Here is a 12,583-nt window from a genome sequence, read left to right as displayed (position 1 = left end):
CTAAATTGTCACGTGACTTTTATTTCTAAGAAGAAAGACAATTTATAATAATTATATCTAAATATTTTACTTATTAAACGATACGTTTGGACAATATATATATACTCACCTATTATTACATGTTCGACATTTTCGCCTTCTGGTATCGTTTCCAGATGGCCTAGCTGTTGGTTTCGGTTTCGCTGCAAAATCAAATTGATCGATCCGATTTGGGCGAGGAGTGGATGGACGTAGTTTAATACCGTTGGCACAGCATCACATGCACCTCAGCTTACGAGCCTTCTGTCTGCACCTCCGGCCAAAATTCAAAAGCAAACAAATTACTGGTATCGCTTTAGTGAACACAAAATACGACCCCAGCCAAAATATTACGTCAAGGGGACGCCGCATTCCCAGCTAATGCCGATAATAAAAACGCGATCCGCTGCGAGCAGCCGCTCCTTAGCGGACAGCCAGCGGGTCACCGATCGCTAAAGCAACCTTGGGTCGTGACGTCACGATCGTTCTTTTTTTTCTTTTTTTTTTTTTTCCCCGGTGCGGATATGGGCTTGCCCGTTTCGCGGTCGAGGGGCGTAAAGTGCGTTTCTTTGAGACGCTACCACCGCTACTTCAGCTGGTGCTTGGCGTGTTTAGCCGTTGCTTTTATCTGTAGCCCGTGTAGCTTCGGTATATAGCCTTTTGTTTATTTGCTTGTGAGGACTCCAATTGGCTCAATTTAGTGAGCAACTCGGTGCGCACTCGCGCGCATCGTGGTGTCAGACAGAAGTACTCTTCCTGCGAGGTTCGTCACCAGGTGGCAATGGGAGCTATCATCGTCTAGGGTGCCTAGATGTCTGTCTGTCTCAGGGTGAAGACATCCATTGTTGTCCGGAATGTGCCAGCGCGTGACGCTCTCGCGCACTCGGTGCGTGACTTGGGCGGTAAGATGACGTCTATGCATCAACCAAAGCTACGCGCTCGAGCTGAGTGACACCGGATTGCGCGCACTTCAAAATGCATAAAAAAACGATTGGGCGGAAAAATGGCTGAGATGTCACCACTCAAGCAAAAGCGCGCGTGTGTATGAAGGCACTCTATCATCGTCTTCGATGTCTTCTCTTCAATAAACGACATGTCTGCTGAAAAAAAAAAAAGACCCGTTTAGTAGAAATCGGCACACGACCTTGATGCGGGGATTCAAACTCAAATGCTATTTATCCCATATAAAAAAGGCAAAGATAAAAAGAAGCATTTGTGGGTTGTCGATATACGTCCTGCATTAAATTAGTCAAAAGGATGATTCCAGCCGAACCACATGATAAAAGTATTCAGATCAATAAAGCAGTCATTGTCAAATGCGCAGTGTTGAACATGGAGCACTCACGCTCCGTTGAATGGGGAATGGTAGGCATGTAAACTACAACCACTAACTAGCCCCAATCACAAGCTTTTTTTGTGTGTGTTTCTTGTGTGACTTGAGTGCGGCAAGCCTTTTCTTTGATATTTTCACAAATTAGATCAACCACTAGACGAACTTACGTGGCAAATTACAGTGTCGTCACTTACAAACTCGCTTTTTACGCGACTCATGACAAAAAAACGAATAAACAAACTTATATAATCCAGCACACGCGTGTTCGGACGCCACGGCCCGCGACGAAGAGCCCCAAAGCTTCGTGTGTGGGACTGAACCCCAGCGCGAAAGCGAGAAGCCTAGGTATGAGTACGGACAAGCGCACGCACTGCGAGGGTTCCTTGAGTACTGTACGTCACAGGCAGTGCGGCGTATAGAGCAATGCCACTCCATCCACGGAGCCCCGATGACAATTTAAGCCTAGAGACGAGTACGGACAAGCGCACGCAAGGCACCGGCCGCCGGGTGCAAAAGTTAATCAACGCCTGCCGCGCGCGCGTTCCACCGCTCATACAAACAGCAACAAACGGTATTTTGCCGCAGAAAGTTACTTCCACCGTTTCAGCGAAATAAACGACTACGGTATTGATTTTGGCGTATGCCGTAGCCACTGCAGTCGAAGCGGAGTGGTAGTGAGATCGGCGTCCTACACCGGCACCGAACGAGTTCACTTGCCTGCCAGTCGCTAGCTTTCGGGTATACCGAAAGCAGCTTATCTTTTATCTTTAATTAAACGGCTAGCGCCACAGAGGCAGGTGGGGCAGGTGCCGCTTGGACCGCGTACTCGTTGAACAAGAACGACAGTGACGTCAAATCCGCCTAGCGGCTGATTTCCAGTGTTGCCGGGGCCTCGAGCGGCTAGTTTCGGTTTTGTGGACCGCGAAACCGAATACCGGGAAAAAATTACACCTTGTAATTCAGGGACGCTGACTGCGCTAAAAACGTAGTCATAATCCCGAAATCGAAACTATAGACCGGAGTTGCCCTTTAAAGGGACCATGAAATGACCTTTTTACTTTTTCCAGATAACTTTTACATTAAACCGTCAATATTCACTGAATGCCGAACAGGCATCCGTTTTCGTCTCGGTTTATTAACTTTTACACAAAAAATTATTGAAAAATCGACTTTTTCATTCTCTCCAACTGACCGCAAAAGAAGCCGTGACGTAGACCGTTTCCGGAACCGGAAGTTCTCTCGGCAGTAGGAGAATGGGAGTGTTAGCGGCAACGAGTTGGGGTGCGCCGGTAGGTTTTACTGCGCTGATGTCACCGACGTATTTCCTGAATCGGCGCCTCTCATCGCCGCATCGCAGCTGAGCGAAATTCAATGAGATATGTTGCGCTACAGCGACAGCATGGGACTAGTCCCATACGCCGGTATGCCTGTTGGGAAGTGCAGCGAGTCTTGTCACCACCCCGTCATTGTTGGCAGAAGGGCCGGCCCGTGTCAGTCGTTTGCAAAGCGACGTAGATGGCGTTTTTCGCGGCCTCGGAGATGCAGGAGCGAGCCGACGTTAAAAAAGATACGTTTGAACTACGAGTGTCAGCAAGAGCCACGTAAATACCTGCTTACACTCGGAGCGGACGCGCGCGCTTGATGGAAGTCTTGTATTCGCGCTGTTGGTAAGCGCTTCGGGACCGTTCTTTTACGATTGCAACTCGATACTGACGCGACACTCGGCAAAGAAAGGTTGGACCGGGGTCGACAGTGACGTGCAGTCTGTCAGAATAAAAATGGCATACCAATAACAAAGTGTACATACCGTGTTACGAAGGCAATCCATACGGCGTTTATTTCAGCTCTATATCACACAAAACAAGAAGATAGAATCGACGAGAGTCCCTTTTCGACGAGTGTTCGTCAACACTGCCTCGGAAAACAAGGGGAAGAGATTGACCTCCTCACCTCTTAATCTAGAATTGAGGTCAGTGATCAAACTATAATACGGGAAGGGTCCACAAGGGTCGCGCGGGCATATTCCATTTAGCACGCCAGCCGGTCGTAGGCAGACGGTCTTGCGACGAAGCAACGCAGCGCCGAGTCGGAATGCCTGCTAGGCCTATACGCTTCGTCGGAGTCGGTGAATCCAGCGTTCTTGTTCGTCGTGGTCTGTTTTAAGTACTGTTTTCTTGCTGCTTGAAGTCGGCACGCGCGGGAAGAACACGTAGAAAAATAAACGTTCAGTCAGTCAGAGTTTTGAGAGGAAGGAAAACAAAGAAAATAAATGTTCGTCGGTCGCCGTCACCCAAGTAACTGGCGGCCCTGCCCTACTGCGCACGCGCAGTAGTTGCTTCGTTTACCACACGATAGATGGCGCTTGGCTCTCAGCATTATCAAATTTGGCAATTTTCGCCACACATCTCTAATTATGCTACAAAATGTGGATCTGAATATTATTTAACAAAACTTTTAGGAAACATTCGCCGGCTATTTATTGTTTACGATCGCGGTGCTGGTGAGGTAGGCTCTTACCCAATAGGCGATGTGGATTCGGCTGACGTGCACCGATTCTGCGTATGCATCGTAGTGAACAGGCGAAGGAAGGAAGGCGCAAAAGAGTCCAGTTTTCTTTTAAAAGTTCTATAGCAAATAATTTTTTTGGGCTCCCTATTTTTGTGTTTTTGTGTTTCTTTTCACACCTTTTACGACGTGCGGTGGATGAAACTCGATTTTAAAATCATTTCATGGTCCCTTTAAAGCTCAGCTCGAAGCTCTCTTCTGTGAGATGATTGCTGCATAAGCGGGATCTCGATCTTGACGGGAACCCCTGCAGTTACTAGAACCCTGCGCGGATAACAGTTTGATTATCCACATCTGATTAGCATCCGCAGGCTTTGTATCTGCATCCGAACCGCATCCGCAAACTTTTTACATTATCGTATCTGTATCCGATCCGCATCTGCCATAGAGATCATACATACTAACTCTAGAGCAAAAGGTCCGCCATTTTCCCATACATTCTGGCTGCCGCAAGCGGCGGATCATGCAGGCAGACCCTCGGGGTCCCAAACACGGTTACATCATCAGAGCAGTTTCGTGAACTTCAACAATTCACGAACTTACCGGTGGAAAGATATTCACGTTCCTTTCGAAGCTTTCTTTTTGAAAAGCGCGCAGATGTACGGCCTCGCGTTAACGCTAAACTAAACCATATTAGCCCCGAGAGCGAACACAAGCGTCGCTGCGGTCGCCGCGCCCTGATTGGGTGAGGTGTACCGTGACGTCAGGGGGAGGACTCCGCTCCGCGATCTCGCATCGGCTTGCTTCCCAGCGCCGGTTTCCTGGTTTGGTGTTGTGTGCTGCAAGCTCTTCGAGGAGCTGGACTTCGTTTACCCGGTGTACAAGACGTTGCGTTAGGCCGATATTGACGTGCTTCCGTACATTTTATAAACCTGTTTGTCCCCTTTACCTTTAAAATTGGGTTACGAATCCCGAAAGCTATCGGAGGAGGCAATTTCGCCGATGAACCTCCCCGTCCGTCCACGCGACACAAGGCAATCTTGCGAGGGGGTAAGGCATTTGAAGTGGCATTTGGCTTTTGGCTTTTGGGTGGTCGGCAAATTAGCTCGCGACCCCGACTTTGCACTGCCACTCTGCATGCGCTGGTTCGCAGATGTTTTAAAGGCCCTGCGTCTGATGATCTTTGAAGTGCTGGTGGAACAGGGCTGTTTTACATAAATGTAGCTTCTTCGTGAATTAATTATATAGTTTATACACGTATGCAGGCATATTTCTTAGAAGATGCACAATTACTGGACATTAGTTTTTATGGTAGCAGCAAAAACGGCCGAGGCCGAATTGCCCCCAGTTAACTGTATGATATATATTCAACTGCCCAAAATATGCACAGCAATAGTGCCGTAATTTGGAATGTTTATACTTTTTCCCAACATTCTTTATTTCAGCCTTGGGTATTAAAAAATACACCGTTAAGTCTGAATTGTCATTTCCGATTAAAAGAGACACTGCTGCAGGTCCCCAAAAGCTTCCTCAGCCTCAAAACTCCCTGGAGCTGGACTCTCTGACAACAGAGGAAAACAGGAGTAAAAGCAAGCATTTGAACGTCTGTCCAGTGGTAGACGCAGCACTAGTAGCAGAAAATGTGGAACCTGTGAAGGACGACAGTCTGCGTGAGAAAAGCTTCTGGTCTTTTAGCTTCAGGACAATTCGATTAAAGTAAAATCTCAATTTTAGGGCTTAAGGGACTAATAACGAGCTAGACATCTTCGCTTACGTTTGTTATACATTACTTGAGGGTTGATATAAACAAGTCCACAGATACCACCCGTGTAGTCCTTTGAAATACTATCCGAATCCAGCAAAGGTTAAATGCGAGCAATGTATATAATAAATGTTCCTTGTCTTTTTTTTTTTTTTTTTTTTACTTTGCTCCTGCACTTGGGCTGTCTTACTTGTGATTCTCTCCCCATGGCCCAGACTGTATTTAGCATGTTGCTCGAGGAGCGTGCAGCTTTTCTGCTTCGGCGATCTTGTTTAAAAACAGAGATACAAAAGAAAAATAGTATGCATAACCTGCCAATTCATTCAGACCATCAACAGCATTTATTGTGCGAGATGTAAATCTATAACGATGCTCTTGCAATTGCGTCCATATTTCTTTATTTTCATATACCAGCTGCGATTCATGCGTTGCCTGCCCTGTCAACCATGCTTAAAATGTTGGTTGAAGTTTCCCCTGTAGCTACAGGCCATACCTCAATAAAGGCGCATATAAAAAATTACACTTCAAACACGCCAAAAAAATTAAATAGAAACGAGCGCGCCGACAGCTAGCGTCGTCACAGCCTCCACAGGGCGAGCGGGGCGAGTCGGGGAAAAATTCTCTCCTCGCCGTGACGTCACCCCGATTCGCCGTAAGGGGGCGCCACGCGAACTTCTCGGGGCTAATACCCGGCTTCGCCGGTGGGGCGCGGCGGGCGCGGCTGGGCGCGGTTGAGGAATACGAAACTGCGCAACCACCAGATTTCCGAGATTTCGACAGAAGGGAAGTTAATGCAGCGTAATGAGTTTATTGCTTTTTATAAGCGTTAGAATAGCTCATAATTTAGTTTACAACGTTAAATTATCACTGTTTATATTGCTGAGAGTTTTCACTCTTCGCGTTACCATGGCAACGTTGCTTTCTTTCTCTCGTGTTCTGTCGCTCTCTTTTGCGTTCGTTCACTCGGGAGTGACGGGACCCAGGATGTCGGCGCACGGGATTTGCCACTCCTCCTCACCCACCTTTACCCCCCTGGCATCTGCATACTTTGTATCTGTATCCGAACCACATCCGTAAAATGTGGAACCAGATATCCGACTCACAATCCAGGCATTCATTGCCTGGATTGTGAGTAGGTGATAGATAGTAGGGGATAGAAAGATAGCAAGTTGTGCGAATACCTGCTCGATAAAAGGTAACCTTTCCATAAATCTTGTCGTTCCAACATATATATAAATGCGTCAAAAACCTGGTATCATCGACAAAACTTTTATTATAGGGAGCTTTAGTGGCGCCATCTATCCTAGGTTCACAAAACCGTCAGCTCTCTCTGCTACCGCGAACAGCCGCCAGAAGCCAAAGGGGTGGGGACAGGGCCGGACGGGTATGGCCGGACCCGGATGAGACTTTCCTCCTTTCACCATATTGTTCGCGCGGCGCGGCGCCCGCCAGCACGTGGTCACGCGGTCGCGAGCGGATGAGTTCTCACCGCTCACTAATGGCTCCAAAGAGAGAACTTTTCCGGAACCCCGCGCCTACCCCATCAACGTCACTGCGCACGTGACCCGGAAGACGACGTACGAGTCGAGAGGCGGCAAAAACCTGAATCTTTTTCATTTAAAAAAAATAAAAACTAGGGTATTCAGGCAAAATCTGTTTTCTGTAGTTCACTTCAGAAGTGTCAGGCATCAACTTCCACAACAATTTAACCAATGCCCTGAGATTATTGCACACCTCCTTTAAAGGGGTACTCCACCGTTTTTTTTTATTGTCTCCGATTTGCTTGAAATTTCGCTAAACTAACCAACAAACATTGCTAAAATAGTATCCCAAATATTAGGTCAAAATATTGTTTTTTCGCGAAGTTATTGAATTTACAGTTTGGTCTTCACCATGCTTTTCAAACTGAAAGTCTCTACTGGCAACAACAACAAAGTGACGTCAGTGGAAGGCAGGGGTTAACTTTTTGGACTACAGAAGTTGTTCCCAACGGATTTGAAGCAGTTTCTTGCTGTCAAATGAGTGCTTTGGAAGCTCGCTCCCGTATCCGCGCTCCAGCACGGAACAAATGATTGGCATATTCTATTTTTAGGCTACTTGCTCGACTGGCAAGCCTGCCTGCCACTGACGTCACGGCACTGAAAAGTGCGCGAATATTTGAATATTGGTTTTTGCACCATTTTCATTTGCCGATTTCACAATACCTATTATGAATTTCGCGATGCTAAATAGCATACCGGAAAGGCTAAAGGCCGGGGAGTCAGAAAATATAGTTAGTTGAGGTAGCTCAAAAAATCGGTGGAGGCATAGATATCATAGATAGGCATAGATATCATACATACTAACTCTAGAGGAAAAGGTCCGCCACTTTCCCATGCATTCTAGCTGCCGCAGCTTGCAGGCCATGGAGAATAGAAGGGTAGGAGAGGGCATGACGTCGGCCATGTAGCCTCCACAAGCCATGCTCCCTTGACGCCTCGCCTCTTTCTCATTTTCCTCCTTACTCTCCTCACTTACCATGCCAACGTGACCACATCACGTGACCGTAGCTAGCCTTCGTCTTGCTATGGGGTACAAGAATACACCACAGTCTAGACTTCGATCTGATAAAACCTACCGGACGGAGTGCGCGAAAGCCTGCAAGGAGCCCTTCTACAATCAACCATCGCAACCATCCATCTCGCATGTGACATGTCACGTGCACCAAACGCCAAAGAGATCTGCGGTCACGCTGGGCACAAAATCGTTTAAACTTTTTATGCCGAGGCTTCACCAATATTGCAACGTGCCCCCTCCTAGTACTTCTAACTAGGGGTGTCGCGAACCAGCCGAGGTTCGAGTTCGACCGGGTTCGACTTTTTCGAACCTTTAGTGGAAAATTCGACGAACCTTGTATTGAGGTTCGACTCGTGTGCGCATGCGCGACAGGCTGGCCAGTTGGCTTTGGATTGGGTGGTGATGGCTATTAAGGGCAGCGCTGATTGGTTATTTCAGTTAATGCAGTACAAGAAGGTTAAGTTATTAACTTCTTTAGTTATTAGAATTGGTTTCTTTTATTTTCAACTGTTCATAAAATAAAATAACCCTTTGCATAAAAAAAAAAATTCTCCAAACCTGGACATGCTTGTATCAAGGTCTGGCCACAGTGTCCACAAAGTCGAACCGGTCGAATCTGGGGAAAAGTTCGAAGGTCGAACCCCGAAAGTTCGACCTAAAAATCTGGTTCGACAAAAGTTCGCGACACCCCTACTTCTAACTAGGGGTGTCGCGAACCGGTCGCGGTTCGAGTTCGACCAGGTTCGACTTTTTCTAACTTTTAGCGAAAAGTTCGGCGAACCTTGTAGTGAGGTTCGACTCGTGTGCGCATGCGCGACAGTCTGGCCAGTTGGCTTCGGATTGGATGGTGATGGCTAAGGGATGAATCAAGGGCAGCGCTAATTTGTTCTTCCAGTTAATTTAGTACAAAAAAATTAAGTTGTTAACTCCTTCAGTGATAAGAATTGATTTCTTTTAATTGCAACTGTTCATAAAATAAAATAACCCATTGCATACAAAAACAATTCTCCAAACCTAGACATGCTTGTATCAAGGTCTGGCCACAATGTCCACAAAATCGAACCGGTCGAATCTGGCGAAAAGTTTGAAGGTTCGTCGAACCGGTTCGACCCAGTCGAATCCCGAAAGTTCGACCTAAAAATCCGGTTCGACAAAAGTTCGCGACACCCCTACTTCTAACCTCCTTGTTGCAGGCTACATACTAACTCTAGAGGAAAAGGTCCGCCATTTTCCCATGCATTCTGGCTGCCGCAAGCGGCGGAGTATGCAGGCAGACCCTCGGGGTCCCACATGGTTACCAACTGCCTTCGATTTCACAAATATATCATCAGAGCAGTTTCATGAACTTCAACAATCCACGAACTTACCGATGGAAAGACATTCGCGTTCCTTTTGAAGCTTTCTTTGTGCATAGCACGCAGTTGTACGTCCTCCCGTCAACACTAAACTATACTAGGGGTGTCGCGAACTTTTGTCGAACCAGATTTTTTGGTCGAACTTTCGGGGTTCGACTGGGTCGAACCGGTTCGACGAACTTTCGAACTTTTCACCAGATTCGACCGGTTCGACTTTGTGGACAGTGTGGCCAGACCTTAATACAAGTATGTCTAGGTTTGGAAAACTTTTTTTAATGCAAAAAGGTTCTTTTATATTGTGAACAGCTGCAATTAAAAGAAACTAGTTCTAATCAATCTAGAAGTTAATAACTTAATTTTTAGTACTGTATTAACTGAAATAGCCCATCAGCGCTGCACTTAATTCATCTCTTAGTCATTATCATCCAATCCGAAGCCAACTGGCCAGCTTGTCGCGCATGCGCACACGGGTCGAACCTCTATAGAAGGTTCGTCGAACTTTCCAGTAAAAGTTCGATATAAATACGAAACCGCGCAACATACCAGATTTTCGAGATTTCGACAGAAGGGAAGCTAATGCAGCGTAATGAGTATGCTGCTGTCTATATACCTTAGAATAAGTCAGAATTTAGTTTTTTATCACTGTTTATATTGCTGAGAGTTTTCAGTCTTCGCGATTACCATTGTGACTGTCGTCCTTCAGCTGGCAACATTGGTTTCTTTCTCTCGTGTTCCATCGCTCTCTTTCGCGGTCTTTCACTGGGGACCCAGGATGTCGGCGCGCGGGATTTGCCACTCCTCCTCACCCACCTTTACCCCCCTGGGCCGCGATGGCCGCGCCCCAGGAATACGAAACCGAGCAACCACCAGATTTCCGAGATTTCAACAGAAGGAAAGTTAATGCAGCGTAATGAGTATACCGCTTTTTATAAGCGTTAGAATAGCGCACAATTTACTTTACAACGTTAAATTATCACTGTTTGTATTGCTGAGAGTTTTCAGTCTTCGCGATAACCATTGCGACTGTCGTCCTTCAGCTGGCAACCATTGGTTTCTTTCTCTCGTGTTCTGTCGCTCTCTTTCGGGATCTTTCACTCGGGACCCAGGATGTCGGCGTACGGGATTTGCCACTCCTCCTCACCCACCTTTACCCCCCTGTGACAGGGTATTTATACTCGCCGAGGTTTTTAGTTGTACGTGACACATGAGAGCCCAACAACCCAGAACATAATTTCCGGCTCGAAATTTGTTTTTTTTTTTTTTTTTTCCACCCGAAAATCGCCGATCGAGAACTCGCCGGTTTGAGTCGCGCTCACTCTCTTCTCCGTGGTCACGGGCCGTTGGTTTAGACAGTATCACCAAATATAATCAAAGTCGTAGGTCATCGAAGGTACGCACACAATATTAAAAACAGAAAATAAATGTGATACCCATTTTCGGGGGGCTTCTAAAAAGCTGCAAATGTGTTGTTTTTGGGGAAAAAAGTATCACAGCCACGTGACTTCTTCCCACCACTCTCCTCCTCTATATTTCTTCTTCCTCCACAGTTCAGTTTCGGTTTCGGTTTCAAACAGTTGCGTTATTTTTTTTTTTTTTTTACTTTATTGAAAATATACGTGACACTGTAGCAAAATATTGATTGGGTAGTCTTCTGACACCATCTGGAAAAAATAAAAAAATAAATTTTGGGGGGTGTCAGTGTTCCTGGCTGTATTCCAAATCTTACCCAAATGAATCTGAGTTACTACGAGCGTTTCGCCGCAGTAAGGTTGCAACGCCTATTGGCTGAGAGAAAAAAGCAAAAACAAGCAAAACAACACAAATCGGAAGTGACGTAAGTTTTTTGTTTTGTTTCTTTTTTAATTTTATTTTTTGTGCGCGTACGTATATTTTTGTTTTGTTTTCACTTTTGGTTCCTCCCAGAGGGTTCCTCCAAGTGTTTGTTGGGCGCTTTTCGGAGCGGTCGCGTCGGTTCCAACGGCCGCGGTATTGCTAAGTGGAGTTGGTCGTGATATTCAATGCTTGGCAACGAGCGTCGGCAGTGAAGTGAAGTCCACAGTGTCCACAGCGCATTCATGCAAGCTAGCGGGCCCCGTCTCGCCACATCGATGCCCGTGGGACGCTTGTTCGGAACGTAAAAGGTGAGTGGAATTTACCTACTGGTGGCGGCGTTCGATCGTCGATTCGGCACCGCTGTGGTGGAATTTGATAGCGCTTGGCTACCTCACGTAGCGTCGGGGACAAAGAAGAAGATAATAGAGATAATCAACGGGAGTGGCATGTGGCTCCCGGGTGCCTCCTGCGCCCCATTTGCATTCAGTAATCGCACTTAAAGAAGGACCAAGCGCGTTGGGAATGTCGGCTTTTGACGAGCTCGTGAAGTCACAAAAGCGTTCTGTCGAAAGACGGGATTTACAAACAGATCAGGCTTCGCGAATGGCCCTCCCGGCGTGTCGAATTTGTGGCGGGTAGTAATGTTACTGTTCATCCTGGTAGGCCTGCGATGGTGTTTTCTGCACAAATACTGTATTCTGCCTCGTGGTACATTCACACCTGCAGCAGAACTGCTACGCGATTCTGCTACAGGTTAATCGCGAAGAGTTGTGCTCTTCCATAATGTGCATGTTAAAGTGACAACAAATCAGTGCCTCTCTGTTCTACTTCTCCTTTGGTATTCAACTGGTTGTATTTTCTACTACATTTTGTTCACAAAGCCACTGCGAGACAGGCATTATTGATGTATACTATCCAAAATAATGCTTGAGCATGAGACGAGGTAACAGAAATACTTCTATATGTGCATGCTTTTTGTGTTTTTGCAAGACAAGGTAACAGAAATACTTCTTTAGGTGCCTGCTTTTTATGTTTCTGCAATTCACCGGCTAGACCACTCTGCTCATGGTTATTGTTTTGTTGGGTGCAAAATTTTCCACCCCAGGTGTCCGATGCTTGCGGCTGATGGCTTCTACCTATGTGCATCAAACAGCGGGCCTGCACCTTCGCCGAGACAGCAGTAAAACAGTTCTGGGTAACTGCAGCGACTGGGTCACCGAT

The sequence above is a fragment of the Ixodes scapularis genome, unplaced genomic scaffold, assembly GCF_016920785.2.
Source record: "Ixodes scapularis isolate PalLabHiFi unplaced genomic scaffold, ASM1692078v2 PGA_scaffold13__105_contigs__length_92229423, whole genome shotgun sequence".
Taxonomy (NCBI): Eukaryota; Metazoa; Arthropoda; class Arachnida; order Ixodida; family Ixodidae; genus Ixodes; species Ixodes scapularis.
Note: the sequence above shows the minus strand (reverse complement) of the source record.